At 53.1% G+C, this 17,294-nt stretch overlaps 1 protein-coding gene and 1 long non-coding RNA gene across 5 annotated transcripts in view; one reads left to right on the top strand and one right to left on the bottom strand.

Moving 5' to 3' along the window:
- The window catches only part of CRYBB1 (crystallin beta B1), a 73,658-nt gene that overhangs the window by 38,181 nt on the left and 18,183 nt on the right, over positions 1-17,294 (bottom strand). The gene's annotated exons all lie outside the window — the stretch shown is intronic.
- Positions 4,492-15,713, top strand: LOC145526658 (uncharacterized). Its single transcript, XR_014069054.1, has 7 exons — positions 4,492-4,550; positions 9,165-9,251; positions 10,785-10,879; positions 11,936-12,024; positions 12,303-12,356; positions 12,567-12,693; positions 13,136-15,713. It is a non-coding gene; the product is annotated as an uncharacterized LOC145526658 (long non-coding RNA).

Raw genomic sequence — 17,294 nt, 5'->3', positions numbered from 1 at the left:
CATCATTCACAATTGCCGAAAGGTGGAAATAACCCACATGTCCATCAACGGATGGATGGGCACACAGGTTATGGTATAGCCATACAATGGAATATGATTCAGCCATAACGAGGAACCCAGTGCTGGTATGTGTGACAACGTGGATAAACCTCAAAAACATTATGCTGGGTGAAATAAGCCGGAACCTAAAGGACACATATCTTATGCTTCCATTTATTTGAAACAATAAGAATAGGCCAGGGCCTGGGACAGAGGGGAGGGTGGGGAGGAACTGCTTAATGCGTGGCGGGTATTACTTGGAGGGGGTGAACATGGTTTGGAACTAGATAGAGGCGGTCATTGCACAACACTGGGAAAGTGCTGAATGCCACTGAACTGGACTTCCCGGTGGCTCAGTGGTAAAGAGTCCGTCTGCCAATGCAGGAGACATGGGTTCGATTCCTGGTCTGGGAAGATCCCACATACCATGGAGCAACTAAGCCCGGGCACCACAGCCACTGAGTTGGTGCCGTAGAGCCAGTGCTCCCCAGCAAGAGAAGCCACCACGACAAACAGTAGCCCCTGCTAGCCACAACTAGTGAGAGCCTGCACGCAGCAGTGAAGACCCAGCACAGTCACAAATAAAAAATAAATGCCACTGAACTGCTTGCTTTAAAGTGATTGGTATTAGTTATGTGAAATTCACCCAATTTTTTTTTTTTTTTAGGTGCAGCCACTATGGAAAACAGTATGGAGGTTTCTGAAAAAAACTAAACATAGGGTTGCCATATGATCCAGCAATCCCATTCCTGGGCATACACCCAGACAAAACTATAATTCAACAAGATACATGCACCCCTATGATAGCAGCACTATTCACAAGACCCAAGACATGGAAGCAACTTAAATGTCCATCAACAGATGCGTGGATAAAGATGCGGTGCACATTTAAGTGGAATATTACTCAGCCACAAAAAAGAAATAATGCTATTTGCAGCAACATGCATAGACCTAGAGATGATCATATTAAGTGAAATAAGTCAAACAGAGAAAGACAAATATATATGATATCACTTATACGTGGAATCTCAAATACGACATAAATGAACATAGTTATGAACCAAAAAACAGACTCACAGTCACAGGGAACAGACTTGTGCTTGACAAGGGGTGGGAGGGAAGGATTGGGAGTCTGGGATTAGTAGATGCAAACTAGTATATATAGATGGATAAACAACCAAGTCCTACTTGTACAGCACATGAGACTAGATTCGATATCCTATAATAAACTATAGCAGAAAAAATATGAAAAAGAATATTTAGATCTATAACTGAGTCACTTTGCTGGACAGCAGAAATTAACATTGTAAATCAACTATGCTTCAATAAAATAAAAAAAAATTTTTAATTTAAAAGGAGGCGCAGTAGGGTGAGAACTCAGAGGCACCAGGCAGGCTGAAGATAGAGTTGGAATTGGAACCCTGGCCACCTGGGCCACCCGAGTTTCTCCAGGGAAAGAGAAATCAGAGGTTTTCCTGTACACGTTACCCCTGTCAGAATTCCTGGGAAATCTTGGACTGTGGGTAGAGGGGTGAAGGCTCGATGAGCCCCAAACCACTTAGCTCACAGAGCCTACTGAAAACAGGTGAGGCAACCACCTGGGCCAGCTTACAGGAGGCAACTACGTGCTGAAATGCATCTCTGGGATGATGGCACCTCTTCCTGTTGCCATGGTGACTGGCACTTCATTCTAACCGCTCAAGCCACTTTTGAGAGAGGCAGAAGGGAAGACACGGGCACTTCCCTCTGGGGTGCCATCTGGGGCTCTTATCTGCTTGTGGGCCCCCCAGGGGCCAAGGTTAACACTGTAAATGTCCCCTGCAGGCTGGGGTTCTTGGCGAGTTGTGGTGAGAATGACATTTGACCATTTTGGGGGTGGACCCTGCCACGTCCTGGGTCTACCCGCAGGAGAAGGTGAGGGTCGGAGACAAGAAGGATGCCAGCTCTCCATAGACATCAGACTAGACATGGGCCCCAGAGGAGGTGCGGCAGTGCCTGGAGCCTTAAAGGAGATGACGGAGGCCACTGTGGGTCCCGCCCCTTCCCAGGATAATGGCGAATTCGAGGGAAGTTTTTGTTCACTGCAAAGGTGCTCTGCAGGGGGACAGAGGAAAGGCAAGGGACCAGCTGAATCCCCCAGGAGAGTCAGTTTGAGCTATCCGAGATAAAGAAATCAGAGAACCAGGGACTGAGGGCAGCAGGCAGGACCACGCCTTGCAGGTTCCTTTACCTGCTGGACACGGGGTCTGTCCTCTTTGGCATCACTCAGTTTCTGGCTCACACTGAACCCACCTCGCTTAGACACAGTCTTCCCAGAGAGCCCACAGCAGCTCCTGATTATTTCTTTTGCTCCCCTCTTCCTCCCACTGCCCTCCTGGAAAAGATATCCCTGGAAACAAAGTTGCTTGGAAATAGAATCACGGACCCCTTATCATTCATCTCTGGGAAGCCCCAGGAAACAGGAGAAGTGTTGAAAATTTGAGAGTGGCAAGTGTCAATTTTTTTTCCCCCAAATGGATATTGGAAATGATGGGTGGATCCTCAGGAGAATCTGGGAACTGATTATGGAATAAGTGGTGCTTGGGAATTTTTTTTTTTTTAAGAGTGACCCCTATGCATCACCTGTGTTCGTTTAGAGCTAGTCACGCTGAACCCCATTTCCTCTTTCGTGTGTGGTCTGGTGATGCAGGGAAAAGTCGTAGACCTGTAATGACAAGGGTTTGGCTGTGGACTCTGGGGCCACGCCCTGCCCGGACGCCCATCTTGACTTTTCTCTAACGGCTCCATGTGAGTCTTGCTTATGCGGTGGGACTGCTGGCCCCGCTGGGGTGAAGGCAGAATCGGTCCTGCCCTGGCATCTGCAAAGTTCCTGCAGTGGCCTTGGCTGTGCACATTGGAAATGTGCTCTAGGTTTTGTTGAGTTGGGTCTGGATTTTCTGAAGATCAAGGCTGGGGGGTCCCAGCAAGAGATGTGTAGTTTAGTTAATCACTAATAAACCTGGGACCTGAGCTGGTGGGTTCAAATCCCACCTGGATTCCTTACCAGGAAGCTGGGCAGCTCTTGTTGCCTCTCTGAGCCTTAACGTCCTTTTCGGAGCCGTGGAGATGATAAATAATATATGTAGAGGTGTGAAAATGAAAGGAGATGTCATAGTATTATAGGAATTAAAATGTATTTTGAGCCCTTACTAAGTACCAGGCAGTCCTAAGCTTCTCTCCCCACAGGTATTTCTGCATTTAGCCCACACGACCCTATGAGGTGAGTTCCAACATTACCTCTACTTCGTAGTCTAGGAAACTGAGTCTCAGAAAGGGAGTGACTTGCCTCGGGTCACCCACCAAGGGGCATGGATAGAGCTGACACAGGATAGCTGGCTGTAGAGGTCACCGGAATGGCCTGGTACAGTGGTTCTCAAGCATCAGCATCCCCTGGAGGGCTTGTTAAAACACAGATCTCTGGACCCCCACGCCTGCGTTTTTGATCCAGTAGCTCTGCGGAGAGGCCAGAGAATCTCCATTCCTAACGAGTTTCCAGGTGATGTAATGGCGCTTCTCTAGGACCCGGTCTAGAGCGACTGCTCTGGGACCATTTTCTAACACTCTTGCTGTTGCTTAGTCGCTAAGTCACGCCCGACTCTTTTGTGACCCCATGGACTGTAGCCCGCCAGGCTTCTCTGTCCACAGGATTTCCCAGGCAAGAATACTGGAATGGGTTGTCATTTCCTTTTCCAGGGGGCTCTTCCCCACCCAGCGATCGAACTCGGGTCTTCCGCATTGCTGCAGATTCTTTACCGCTTGCTGCTCTAGAAAAAAATAGTAGGTAGGAAGGAGAGGGCAGGCGAGGGGAAAAAGCCACACCTCTAAGTTGTTAGGCCAAGTGGTGTAGTGGCACGAACAAGCCTGTGAGGTCTCGGACGGGGGTTCAGGTCTTGACTCCACCACGACCACGGGCGGGGTTAATAGAGAGGCGCTCCACCCCCCGCCCCCCGCCCCCGGCTCCAGGAGTCTACTCCCCGCGTCCGCAGTCGCGCGCCGCTCGCCTCTCCATCCCTGGTCCAGTTCAGCCTGGCAAGCGTTGCCATGGCAGCGCCGCGGACTGGGATGCGGGAGGCCGAGCGCAATGCCCCGTTCGCCTCTTTGTGCCGCGGGGGTGTCGGTGCCCTCCACGCACACCCGGCCGCACCCGCCACTCAGACCCCGACCCCTGGGACTGGGTGAAGGATAGGGTGTGGGGTTGCAGGGGCGCGGGGAGGCGGGAGGAGGGCCGAGGGGAGGGCCGGGGGTGGGGCGCCTCCGCCCGCCAGCCGCTCCTGCATTAAAATTTCATGGGCGCTGCAGCAGCTACAAAGACGACGCCGGCTGCGCTCGGGGGACCAGAGGGAGGGAGGCTGCGGACGAGGGCGGGGAGGAGTTTGCGATGGGAGGCGCCTGCAGGGGCTCCCCCAGTTCTGCGCTGTGAGCCGGGGCACAAAGAGCCCTCTGCACTGGCGCTGCAGGACCGCGGACCCGAGGTAAGCCACCGCCCCGTTCTAATAGCCCTCCCTAGTCTGCGCGCCGGGAACAGCCTAGTTTCCCCTAGGCTGGCGTCGAGGGTAGGTCCTAGGGTCCCGGGGTGGGACAAACCTTGCCTGGGGTGGCAAACCTTGCCTGAAGCTGCCCTCATTTGTTGGACGAAAAGCCTCACCAGTCCGCTGTTGTCAAATGCAGCCGACCCCGGCCTGGGTGGGGCATGGGGAAGAAGTGGGGAGTTTGCAATGCGAGTCTAGTGCCCATGGGGGTCTTGCAGGCATGATCTGTGGGGAAACAAAGACCCTCCCTTCCCCTCGCTACCGGGCAGAACAGGAGGGGTCGGTCCCCCTGAACCTTTTCTGCCCACCAGAACCAGCTAAGCCTTGGAGGGCCCCTCTGTGGTCTCAGAACTAGAGGTGGGGGGTGGGATGGTGGAGTAGGGTTCTTGAGCCCCCTACCCCCGTTGTTTCATACCAAGCCCCCTCAACCTCCCACCCTGGCACCTGCCAATTCTCCGCTTCGGGACTCAAATGCCAGATGTCCGGGGTCCAAAGTGATGCAGAGGGCCGGAAAACCTCTTCACTGAGAAGAATAATGGTATCAATAATGATAATACATCAGGTTGAGGAGAGCTCTCTGCAGCAACAGCTTAGTGCTTTGCGTGCATGTTCACAACAGTCCCTGGAGGTGGTAAGTGGTCCCTTTTAAAGATGAGGAAACTGAGCTCCAGAGAAGGTTAGCGACAGGTCCAAGGTCACACAGCCAGGTATTTTTGAATCCAGATAGGTGCAACTCTAAAGCCCACGGTGTATCCTTAAATGGGTCTGCAGAGACCTCAGAACCCCCAGCTCCTCGCCTACATCTCTCCCATACATTCTCTGGAGAGGCTGGGGATTTGGGAAGGAGGGGGCCCGATCTCTGCTCTTCCTCACTGGAGCACCCTCGGCTGGAGACACTGCTTCTCGGCTGTGAAAAGGGGGAGGCTGGGGCCTCTGTATTCCCCACCCTCATCCTCCGGGGCTCCAGACCGGTGGCTCCCCTGCGCCGAGACTGCTGGTGCGCTCACCACACTGCAGTGCCGGCGCGGGGAAACCGCCCCCACCTGCTGCTGGCGGTGGGGGCGGAGGGAGGAGGTGGTAGTGCGGGGAGGGGCGGGGAGAGAAGGCTTTGTTTTTCTCGGTGCTCAGCCTCAGACTGAGACCTGGGGCCCAGCGGCTCCTTAGGGCGACCGAAAGCGCGGTCCCCATCTGGGACAGCCGGGGAGCTTCGCGATTGCCGGAGCTGGTGGGGGAGGGGAGGGATAAGTAATTCCACTCGACAGACTGGGAAACCTGAGGACAGCGGTTCTCAGACTTTAGGGGCGTTGCCTTAGATACGGCAGATGTCCGGGCCACGTGGCCAGGGGATGAGTCAGCAGGGCTAGGGTGGGGCTGGGCATCTGCAGGTTTACTCGGACCCCCTCCTCCTCTTCATCGTGAAGATGGTCAGACCTCTCCCCTCACCTCGGCCCAGAACCACTCTGGGTAAAAAGGTATCCCCAGGGACACTTGGGCAGAGGTTAGCCTTGGGTGGCCTCAAGCTCATCCCACACTGAAGTTGGTTAATTTCATGTTGAAAGAATTTTAAGGGTATCCAACTCTTTGAGACCCTGTGGACTGTGTAGCCCGCCAGGCTCCTCTGTCCATGGAATTCTCCAGGCAGTAATACTGGAGTGTGGGTTGCCATTCCCTTCTCCAGGGGATCTTCCTGACCATTTCCAACCCGAGGACCAAATTCCTGATCCAAGGATTGAATTCCCCACCCAGGGATCAAACCTCAGGTCTCCCGCATTGCAGACATATTCTTCACTGTCTGAGCCACCAGGGAAGCCCCTTTTAAGGGTAACATTCCTATGGCTCCCTTGCCCACCTATTTTGTTATTTAATGACGCTGGCCATTGAGAAAGTCTCTGAAATCTACCCTACACCTTCTTGCTGCATTTTTGGTCCATCTCTCCACTCCTTCAGGGAGGAGAGAGGTGAATTCTTTGGAGTCCCTCAGAGGAACTATAACTTACCATGAGATTTAGAAGGACCACTCTGTTTACTGGTATTCAAAATGAACTCAAACATATAAATTTTTGGTGATCTTTAAGATGAACATACTAAGTTTAAAAGAATGCATGATAATTGTAGGAGATTTGGAAAACACTGAAAACAAGAGATGAAAACTCCAAACTGTTGTCACCCAAGAATAACTACTCTCTTGACCATTTTCACATATTTCCCTGCAGTATATTTTCTGTTCTTGAAAATACTAAGTGAAATTGTGCTCTGTCTATGATGCTTTTAAAAGGTTTCATCAGAGGAGTTTCTCCGTATTTTTATGCCCTTGGCAGAAATCACTGTTCACAGGGCTGGTGTCTCCTTATGATTGGTCCTGCCAGTTGTTTTCAGCGTCTTCCTTTTAAGGGTCCTTTCTTTGGACCTCATCCCTGCTTCTGCCCAGGGCAGGCTTCTGGTCTTTGAGTTGATCCTCCTCCAGGCAGCCTGGTGTGGTCGAGACAGAAGGCACCGAGTTACAGGATCTGTGTGCGAATCCTCCTGCCACCCTACGCTCTGTGTCAGTTTCAGAAGGAAGTCATTTCCCTTCTCTGAGCCTCAGTCTCCTCATCTGCAAAGTGGGAATCATAATACTTGCCCTTAAAAGGCGGTTGTGAGGCTCTGAACCCGTGTGTGTAAAGTACACACATGGCTGCTTTAGTGCATCCACTTTCAGCTCAGGTCACTTCCACTGCCCCTGAATCTTGTAGAGTCATCTAGTTATTTGCTTTCATTTGTATTGGGCTTGTTGGTTTCTCTCCTGGGTGGACCTCAGGCTATTTGAACAGTGGTATTTCTGGGGCATTGGGGCCATTGTGTAGGCTCAATGGGCTGGGGAACAACTTAAAGGCTAGTCCTTTGTTTGGAAGGGATCCTTCCCCTCATCTCTGAGGCACAGCTCATCTGTCAGCTGGAGCTCCGTGGAACAATAGCCAGCAATGCTCAGTAGAGGCAAAGGCCGGCTGAGGGTGACATCTGTCCCCTCATCCCTCACCAGGCTGACCGGATCAGACGTGGCAGGTGTCCCTTGCTCCCCTGGGGTGCCAGGTGGGCCCCTCTGGAAGCTACTGGGCGAGTCGTGGAGGGGAGAGAGGGGCTGAGCTAACCTGTGCTCAGAGGTGTGGAGTAGATGATTAATGGTAACCGACTCCAGCTACCATTTGTTAACTGTTTACCAAGGTTCTTGCTGGGAGTTGCCACTTGGAGACCCCACAGAAAGGCTGAGAACTGGGCACTACAGATGGAAAACAGAGGCTCAGAGAGGTGAAGTGATTGGCTTAGGGTCAGACAGCAGGTTAGTTGTAGAGTCAGGATTTGAATCTAGAACTAGTCTGGCTCTGAAGTGAGTATTTGAAACTACTACAGTACGCCACCTCCTCTCCTAAAAGGGAACATAATCAGTTGCCTCAAGACCATGGAAGCCACTGGAATAAACTGACCCAGATGGTTTAGCAGTTATCATGAGTTCTCTCACAGTAACACTGATGACCAGTGTTTGCTTTTGATACAGCCCTTCACGGTCTTTTCTCTTTTAACCCCTACCCCATATCTGAACAGAAGCCTTCTCCCCCTTAGGGGCTCAACAGGCCTGGTTAGAATCCAGCTGCATCATTTTCTAGCTGGGTGATCTTGGAGCAAGGCACTGGACTCTGAAACTCAGTATCCTCATCTGTAAAATGGGAATAAAAAAATCCAACCCATTGTTTGGTCAGGTAAAACGTTCCCCCCTACTCGCAGCTCAGGGGTCCCCTTGTTTGAGGGAGGTGTGGATACTGAAGCTCCCCTTTTGTGTAGGTTTGTAGTTGAACGTGTCGTGAGATGGTGTTGTGCGCATGTGCAGAAGCCTCTCCCTCCCTTCACAAGTCTGCCGCAAGGTGCCTTGCACACCCTCTTATTCCCAGGAGCTGCCATCATCTCCCAGCACTCACTCATCCACAGCAATGTAGGCCAGCGTCTCTCTGATGCCTCAGCTCTCCGAGCAGCTATTTTATTCCAGAGTCAGGAAAAAAAAAGCCTTCAAACCCAGAGGGATCCTAAGATGCAACCAAATGCGTTTCCCTGGCAGCTTTTCCTCCATTACAACGATCAGCGCAGAGTGTAGGGGGAGAATTGAGTATTCGTGGATGGTATTAATGAGCAGTGCGGACAATGGTAGTTACAATAATGTAAGAAAAGAAGAGAATGCAAGCTAAGAGATACTAGTTACCACCTCATGCAATCCTCACAACAGCCACTGTATGGCAGGCACCATTATTATGCCCATTGTGTGGATAAGAGGACTAGCCAGAGAAGCAACGCGGCTGCTCAAGGTGCCAGAGCAGGACCGGAAGCTCATGTCCTTTCCAGCACCTCTGGGTGTTCTGGTTGGCAGTGGCCCCACCAGGATACCATGTGGTCTCTCATTTCTCTTCCGATCTGCATCCCAGGAGATCAGTTTTGGCAAATGCTGTGATTTCAGAGCACAGGCTGCCATCTACTCTCCGCGCACCCACGGCTACATTGCCCACCCCATCTTTCCTTCTCTCTCGATGACAGCTGGAGGCATCTCCCTGCCCACCCGTGTGGTTCCAGACACAATGACGTGGCCTCCGTGACCCTACCAACAGCGAAGGAGTAACCAAGGTGACCCTTCTTCTCCTTCTGTGTGTTCCTGAGGGTGGGGGAGGCCAGTCTTAAGCTGTGTGGTCAGGTACACCACAGAACCCACGTGTGGGAGAAAACTTATAGATTTCAGAGGTAGGCGGGATGTCTAGATTTCTCTGGGGTCCAGTCCCTCAATCAAGGCTTCCCTGATGGAACTCCTGACCTTGAAGTAGGGGTGGGGTGGGGTCTGTTGTGGAGTAATGAAAACTGAGATGCTAGGACCTGGGAGCCCACCACCGGGTCTCTGTGTGGCCTTTGGTCTGACCTTTCTTGAGTCTTGCCCTCTGTCATCAGTTCTATATGATGTTTGAAAAGCGAACTATACTGAGGGATATTTACATGCCATAAAATGCACTCATTTAAAGCATACATTTCGATATTGATAATGGTACACAACTGTGTCGCCACCACCACAATCAAGATATCAAACAGTTGCATCACCCTAAAAGTTCCCCTGTTAAATCGCCTCCTAGCTTCAGGAAACCACTGAACTGCTTTCTATGTCTATAGATTCGACATTTTCCCTAAAGTTTCATCATTAGGGGCTCTTTTATGCTTGACTTTTTTTTTTTTTTTTTGTGCTCAGCATAATGTTTTTGAGGTTTAAACTTGCTATTGCCTGTGTCAGCAATTCAACCCCTGTTTTGGGGTCCAACTTCATGAAGGCATATCGTATAACTCATCCACTTCAAGTGCACAATTCAGTGAGTTTTCATCAATTTACCAAGTTCTGCATCTATCACTACAAATCAGTTTTAAAACATTTCCACTGGCCCCATAAGATCTCTCACCCTGTTTACCACTAATCCTGAGCCCACTCTTAATTCCCGGCAGCCTCTAATCTGCTTTGTCTGTATAGGTTTGTCTTTTCTGGACATTTCATATAAATGGAAATCATACAGCCTATCTTGGGCCTGGCTTCCTTCAATTCAGTTATACTATTTTTGAAGTTTGTCCTTGTCACAGTATGTAGCAATAGCTTGTTCCTTTTTATCGCTGAGGAGATTTTATTAATACTATATGTCTGGACTACCAACAACAACTACAAGCTTATTTATCCATCCACCAAGACAGGGGATTTATATTTGATCTGTGCTTCCTAAGTGGGGTATATACAGCCCCTGCCCCGGGAGGCTTAAAACCCTGCAGGATAAATATGGCCCATCAGTGTTACTGAAAGATTTATTCAAAGTTTAAATCATTAACTGGGGAGGATAATTTTTGGAAACACGCCCTGTGCGCCAGACACTGGCTGAGCCTTTGAGAATAACTAGCCTTGAGTCACACGTTGGGACGTGGGGACTGGAAGCCATCATCTCACTCATGTTTGTTTGACCTCAGAGCCCTTTATATCCTCCTAGACAGCTGTCAGCTTGATGCAGGAGCTAAAGTTTCCATTGAAACCTCCGTTGATTTATTCATATCAGGGAGTCTGGGTTCACAGGGTCAGGGGAAAGGGTTGTTATTGTGTTTAAACAACGTTCCTCTGAGTGGTGCAGGGTCTGTTCACAGAGTGCAAGCAAGTTCCTGAGACAGAGGAGAAGGAAGGGAATTTCCGGGTTCTTCAAGATGTTCAGGACCACACTGGGAAGCAGCCTTGCAGATAAGTATTCAAACTTCCCAGCCCACAGCCTACCAGCCTGGCCTCTCCTGCCCTCTACTGGTCTGTGGAGTGAAATACAGCATCCCCGAATCCCCAAGTCTGGGGAGAAATCAGCGCTCCAGCTCATCTGTTTTCCTATCCCTAAGATACAAAGAAAAAGCTTGTCCTCATTTTATGGGGCCCCAGAGAGTAATTTTCCTACCCCACTTTTGACATCAAGGCTAGTATTCTACAAACTCCACCCTCAGGGACTTCTGAGGAACTGAGTTTAATAACTTCATCTTGAGTACCTGTAGATCTAGTGTCAGGAGGAGACTGGGGACTCCTGGTGATTTGGGCTGGCCCTTCCCTTCTTGGTTGTTGTCCTTTGTCATCATATTTATAAAACTTGGCTAGGGCTCCTTTTCTTGCCTGGCAGTCAAGACCTCGGCACTGTGACCCTAGGGCACATGCTTCTTGGTTTAAGGGTCTGAGTACATCTCCAGCTCTGGACCTGGGCCCCCAAATCCAAGTGCTGACAGAAAGCTCTGAAAATACGCCAAAAGGGCCCAGGGCTGCCAGTGGATGAAGATAACTTTGTTGCTGTTTGTTGTTTAGTCCCTAAGTCATGTCTGACTCTTTGCCGTCCCATGGACTGTAACTCCTCTATCCATGGGATTTCCCAGGCAAGAATACTGGAGTGGGTTGCCATTTGCTTTTTCAGGGAATCCTCCTGACCCAGGGATCCAACCTGCATCTCCTGCACTGGCAGGTGGATTCTTTACCACTGAGCCACCGGGGAAGCCCTAAGATAGCTTAGCTGTCACCAGAAGAAAAGCATGGGAGATGGTCCTGGCTCAGGATTTGTGGGCATTCTCTGGTCCTCTCCACACTGGAGACATGGGGTAGTCACTAAAGAGCCCCAGATCACCATCTGGCTCCCCAAGTCTCCTTTTTCTGGGGCATCAGAAAAGAGGATAGGAGATGAGGGCGGGGGGTGGGGGTGGGCAGAAAGATAGCTGAGGTTGGGCCTCCTGCTTCCCATCCTCCGCCTCAAACTGTGGGTGGTTACTGCACTTAGGGTGAATGTCCAGACTGGAAGGACCCCGTGACCCAGAGGGAGGGGCCGCCGGTCCAGCGTGACACGGGATGGCAGAGCTGGGATCAGAGGTCCGGCTTCCCACCCTGTTCCACGCTCTCACTCAAGCTGAGCTCACCCTGCTCTCTCCGGGGTCCCATGCTGCTATTGGCAGGGAACAGGGAGGTGTTCTGGGGAGCGAAGAGTTTTCTGGGGTGGGAGGAAGGGAGGTGGGGGTGGTGCGCCTGGGCCCAGCCTCCCCACCTCCAGGGCCGGGGCTGTCTCCTTAGCAGAGAGGTCTGGCCCGGGCTGGGAAGGGGGCCTGGGTGCGGTTTTCTCCTGTGTCGCGGTTGGATCTTTTGTCTTCCAGGATGGGCCCGTGGGGGTCTCCGTTGGGTAGGAGCTGGGATCAGGGCACTGCCAGGTAAGCCTGGGTAGGGGGTGGGGGAGGGCGTTCCATTGAGTTTAGTTTCCTGGGGGATGGCTGTTCCCCTGACCTGGGCCCTTCCCTGGGCCCTTCCCTGGGTACCCAGGCCCGGCCCAAACGCTCCTGCCGGGAGCTGTGGGGCTGGAAGGCTTGTTGTGTGGGGTCTTGGTGGAGGTGGTGGGACTGAATCAAGACCATGGTGGGCAGGTCTACGGCACAGATTTCAGCACGTGCCTTCATTCAGCTCAGACGTGGACCGAGAGCCTTCTCCCGGATAGAAACTGAGGATTCGGAGGTCAACGTGAGATGTGGTCCTGCCCTCTCAGATCTTCGTGTAAGAATGTGCTTTATCACCGTCTCCGTGAGGGAATGAGCTTCCCATCCTGGGAGGTGTGCATGTGTGCGTCTGCTGGCGAACGGTGGTGCAGAGCCCCCCTCTCCCAGCAGGAATGTCGAGAGAAGGGAAGCCGAGCCTCCCAAGGACTCTGAAGGCCCTTTCTCCCCACCTGGACCCTTGCTTCTCATCCGCCTGTGATGCCCGCAGGGCCGGCTCTGGGCTCTCCCTGTTGCTTCCATACCCCCGTGCTGGCCCTGGCAAGGCGGGGCGTCCTCTCTACGCGTTACTCGCATCCAAGGCCCCTGCCCTACCCTGTCTCAGTGTTGGTGGCGAGACGGGGGAGCAGGGGAGACGGGGGTCTCTGAGGGTGTCCCCCCTGGGTGTGGTTAGCCTCGGGTGGAGGCCGGGCCCACCTCCTCACCTGCTGTGCCCCTTCCAGGCGGCGCTGCCCCGGCTGCATCTCTAGGACTCCTGGCCTGCTCTCCTCCTAGAGCCCACGGGAGCCTGGACTCTGGCCGTGGTGACACAAGGAGCAGTCTTCACTGGTTTTCTGGAACCCTGGACAGCTCCCCGAAGATCTCATCCTTCCTAACTCCTGAGCTGGAGCCTCCCCTGGATAAAGGCCCCTCCTGGTTGGTGCTTGGCTGAGGATAGGACCTGGCTCTGGCGGAGCGTGAGGGAGGCTGGCAGCCCGCCGTCCGTCCCCTCTGCATCTGCCTGGACCTGCCTGCCTGTCCCCCACAGTCTAGGACTAGGGGCCCTTCCTGACCCCGTGAGGACTTCACTGCTCCTCCCATCCCTGCCGGTGACTGGGTGGAGCTTGGCCTGGACCCAGGCCCCACTGACCACACCCTCGCCAAGGCTGGGTCTCACCCGACCTACAGGACGGGGGCAGGAACCTGTGGATGGGCATCAGGGACGAGCTGCCTGTGGGGTGGAGGGTGGACGCAGCTCGGGGAGTCAGTGGGCTGGAGTCTGTCTTGCACCCTTTGCATGTGAGTGATTTCTGATTTTTCTGGGGGCTTCTGGGGTTCTTCTTCCTGGCTTCTCTCCCTGATGGTCACCAGGAGGAGGCAGTCTAGGCCTCGGGGGAGCTTGGGCCTTCCCCTAATGCTGTGGAGCTCTGGGAGGGGTTATCCTGAAAGGAGAGGATTTCCAAGAGAGGATAAGACCCAGGTCATGGGGCTTGTGAGAAGGAGACAGACCCTGGGCCTGGCTCCTGACATCCAAAGGGAACAGTCTGGAATCAGCCTCACCCTGACCCAGTCTCAGACCCCTGCTTCTGGTCACCCCCATCCCTGGGAAGCAGAGGTGGGCAGGGCAGGCTTCACACAGGTGAAGCTTCCCCATCACAAGGTGGTGGGTTCACCCACATGCCCTCCTCTTCTCCAGTCCCCCCTGAGGGGCTGGTCTCAGAGCTTGCAGGAGGGCGGCCATGGCCTTCCCTGGAGAGGCTCAAGAGCCTGACGTCCTTTTCCTGGGGCAGGGAGGGGAGACTGCCCCAGGAACTCCACCCGTGGATGGCTGAACTGCAAAAATGTATTTTCCTATAGTTCTGGAGGCTGGAAGTCCAAGACCAAGGTAGCAGGGATGGTTTGTGGTGAGGCCTGTCTCCTTGGCTGGCAGATAGAACCTTCTTGCTGTGTTCTCACATGGCCTTCTCTCTCTGTGCATATGCAGAGAGAGTGTGCGCGAGAAAGGAGAGAAATAGATATCAGGCATCTCTTCCCTTTCCTGTAAGGGCACTGGTCTTATGGGGTTAGGGCCTCATCCTTATGACCTCATTTCACCTTAATTACCTATGCCAAAGCCCTACCTCCAAATATAGTCACATCGGGGCTGTGAATTTAGAGGGAGACATAATTCGGTCCATAGCAGGTGGTCACCACAAACCTGGAAGCTGGAGCCATCTCCCCTTTAGAATTCCCACCCCCGATGGGGAGGGGAAGGAGAAGCAGAGACATGGGAAGTAGAAATAGTGTGGCAGATCCTGTGCGAGGGTGGCCCTTGGAGCCTTGGAGAGACACGGAACTGGCCGAACCCAGAGCAGTGAAGAGGAGCCCCCGGGAGAGGAGGGTCCTGTGAAGAGCTTGGGCTTTAGAGCCTGACGGTTATGCTCTGAGGTGCAACCTTGGGCAAGTCACCTCACCCCTGTGAGTCCGATTTCCACTCTGAAGCAGGAGCCATCTGCTCGCCCGGGGAGGGGGGCACAGGTGGAAGTCAGTGGGATCTCATAACTGGCACAGTGCCTGACTCTTAGTAGGTGCTCAATAAACACTCCCATCCGTCTGGGAGTTTGGATTTAGGGCTTCTCTCTTTTGGGCACCCTGGACTGTAAACTCCGCATCTTTGATCCAGAGGCGTTTCTGACAGTGCTTCCCCAGCTGTATCTTTGTTTGTTTGTTTTTGGCTGTGTGGGATGGCATGTGGGATCTTAGTTCCCGGACCAGGGGTCGAACCTGTGCCCTGGTGCTGAGAGTGCAGAGTCTTAATCCCTGGACTGCCAGGGAAGCCCTCCTGTCTTATATTTTTAATATCCCTCTCTAATCAGATCAAGGAATCTACTGCATGGCATGGCCTCCACAGTAGTTCTGAATGCTTTCTGGGGAATTTAATATCTACCTTTCTCATCAGAATTGAGCACCTACTGTGAGCCCTTCCCTGTGCTACTCATTTGAGGGGGATATATGTGCAGATATGGCCACAATTCAAGCTTGCAGGATTTCACAGCCATGCCAAGTGGGTGAAAACCAGTCCACACAGAGAATGAGAGGATGGGGCAGAAAACAGTCTCCTGAGGCACAGGTTCTGAGGGCTTGAGTGGGTGGGAGACCCCAGAGTAGGCTGGAAAGGCTTCCCAGGGAGGCTGAACCAATCAGGACCTTGGGAGGATGGGAAAGATGTGGATTAGCTGGGAGTTTTCCAAGGGAAATTAGGTAAGAGATTCCCAAAGTATGTTCTAACAGATGTCATTGCTCTTAAAAAAAAAAAAAATTAAAACTCAGTAGGTTTCTGTAGTGCAGGACTTATCAGAGCCTTTAAAAGTGCTGATGGGAATTGTGAATACTCAAGGACAGAGGACTAAGTGTTTTCCCCCAAGCTTTACTGGCAACAAAACCCTTTTCTTATGGAGCATCATTTAGAACTGCAGAGTCTAGGCTGGGGTTTCCATGGGAGAATGGTAACAGTGATAGGAGATGACAAAACTAGGGCACACTCAGGTGCTCTGGAGCAGTGGTTGGGAAGGCAGCTGTTTCCCTGGGGCCAGCAAGTCTAAACTCGGCTGCAGGAGTCAGGGGAGCTCTACACCGCTAGAGCATTTGGGGGAAGGGCCAGCCAGCGGTTGGGATAGCCAGATGCCTGGCAGGGGGGACAGAGGAAGCTGTCCACTGGAGCCAGTGACTCTGGGGTATCAGACCTTTTGTGAGAAGATGCTGGTATGTGCGTGTGTGTGTGTGCCTGAGTGTGACAGGATCCAGCCTTCTGGGAACGGGTGACCAGGACCAGGCAGGGGGTCTTTCCAGCCAGGACCAGCAGGGCCCATTTTCGGGGGATCTGAAGTGGCTGGGGGAAGGTCCCTGAGGCCCACCGCCGAGAAGCAGGGCCACCGATTCTTTGGGGCAGGGTCCACGTGGACAGTCTTATCCTGGGGGCGGGGCTGAGACGCTGGCGGCAGACTCCCTGCCCTGGTCAGGCCCGGGTCCCTGGCTGGTGGGGGCGGGTGGCCTCTGGAGATGCGGCTGGGGCAGTGTTGCATGGTGGGATTAACCTACTAACCCAGGGCTCGGCCGGGACGCTGTGGCGTGTGGCGAGGTGCCTGGCCTTCTGCCAACCGACTAACCCACTAACCAGGCCCGAGCATGCCCTACTAACCCCCCCGCAGCCAGACCCTACTAACCTCGCAGCTCATGGGCCTTCCCAGGGGTTGGGATGTGGGGGCAGACGAGGGCTGGAAGGCCCTGCCCGTGGCCTGGGATCTCTGTGCAGACCCACATTCCAGGATCGGGCGTGCAAACAGGACTTGCCAACTCTGCCGCTTCCTGCTGGGGGGGACTTGGAGAGCAAGTCACCACCACCTCTCTGAGTCCGTTTCCTCCGCAGTGGAATGGGAGGCCACCTCCCAGGTGGCCGTGAGCATTCTCAGGAGGATAAAGTTCTTGACACGCGGCAGATACTTAATCCACATTTATGCGAGCTGGGGGTGGGAGGCCCAGAAAACTGGACCCATCGGGTCCCCTGGCAGGCACTGGTCCCTCTAGGTGGTTTGCACACAGACCCCTCTGCCTGGGGCCAGACACTTGCTTTGAACCCTTAACTGTGTCTTTCCCCACACTTTCCTCTCCTCAGCTTTTTTCCCATAGGCAGTTCTTTTGTTCAATTACTAACCCGTCTAACCCCGGGGCCCAGGGTGGGGGGGGTGCTCAACTGCACCCCGACCACCCCCCCTAACCAACTAACGGACCCGAGTGTGTTCTTCCTTTTCTCCTAGCGACTCCCGTGTGTGTCTGCTGAGGTGCCCCTGCCCGCTGGGGCTGTGCTCTGACTTACTAACCCAATCCCTACTAACCCTGTTTTCTCTTCTTACTAACCCCAGCCCT

This window comes from Giraffa tippelskirchi, chromosome 11, assembly GCF_054371585.1.
Source record: "Giraffa tippelskirchi isolate mGirTip1 chromosome 11, T2T-mGirTip1v1.2.pri, whole genome shotgun sequence".
Taxonomy (NCBI): domain Eukaryota; kingdom Metazoa; phylum Chordata; class Mammalia; order Artiodactyla; family Giraffidae; genus Giraffa; species Giraffa tippelskirchi.
Note: the sequence above shows the minus strand (reverse complement) of the source record. Positions and strands in the feature narration are given on the sequence as shown.